Source organism: Galendromus occidentalis, unplaced genomic scaffold, assembly GCF_000255335.2.
Source record: "Galendromus occidentalis unplaced genomic scaffold, Mocc_1.1 scf7180000076543, whole genome shotgun sequence".
In the NCBI taxonomy this organism is placed as follows: Eukaryota; Metazoa; Arthropoda; class Arachnida; order Mesostigmata; family Phytoseiidae; genus Galendromus; species Galendromus occidentalis.
The window spans coordinates 523,404-524,203 of NW_003804532.1; positions in this window are offsets into that span (position 1 = coordinate 523,404).

Here is an 800-nt window from a genome sequence, read left to right on the forward strand (position 1 = left end):
TTTTGTAACTTCCTCTCTCACCGCTTGTTGTGTTTCTCTTAGTTCTCTCTCGATTTCCGTTGTTGGTAAACAGAGCTTTCTAAGTCGTCTCCATTCACGATTTTTCTGTACTCGAATGGATTCTAGTGCTGTGATTCGTGGGGAGTAAACCATTGGTCGAGCGGGGAGTTTTCTCTCACGACTCAGCCTGTCTATACTCTCCTGTAGGGTGATCCGAAACTTATCGTACGAGATATTCTCCTCTCTAGCGAGAAGTCTTTCGGAGACCTCGACCACCCTATTTGCGTCCAGCGTTCGCTTCGTAATTTTGGCCACCTGCTTGTAGAATGATGTGTTGCATTCAACAGTGAGTAGGTTATGGTCACTCATGTCCGTGAGCTCTCTATTTTCGTCGATGGACATGGCCTCCACTGCCAAGAGGGCTTTGGCGTTCACTAATACTAGGTCTTATCTCATCGTCTCTTCCGACCCAATAGTGTCTGATGTTGATCAGAGTCTAAGTATGAAGGCGATATGTTGAACGAGATCAGCTGCCAGGAACTGGCTCAGCGACGCGACGCTGCACCATGCCACGGCTCTGCCTTCATTCCTTGAGTGGTGCAGCTGCCACCTAATCGCTCTACGGAATCAAAAATTTGCTAAGGTACCTGCAGCGAGTCAATGCAAGAGCTTCGGCAAGATGATGCACGGCTTCCCGCCTGTCCGCCTGTCATGCGCCGGTTGACTTCCGGATTCTCGTGATCGTCTGCAGAGTCCGCCTTCGAAGCTTACCTGCGATCGACCTTGTCCATCCAAGACTG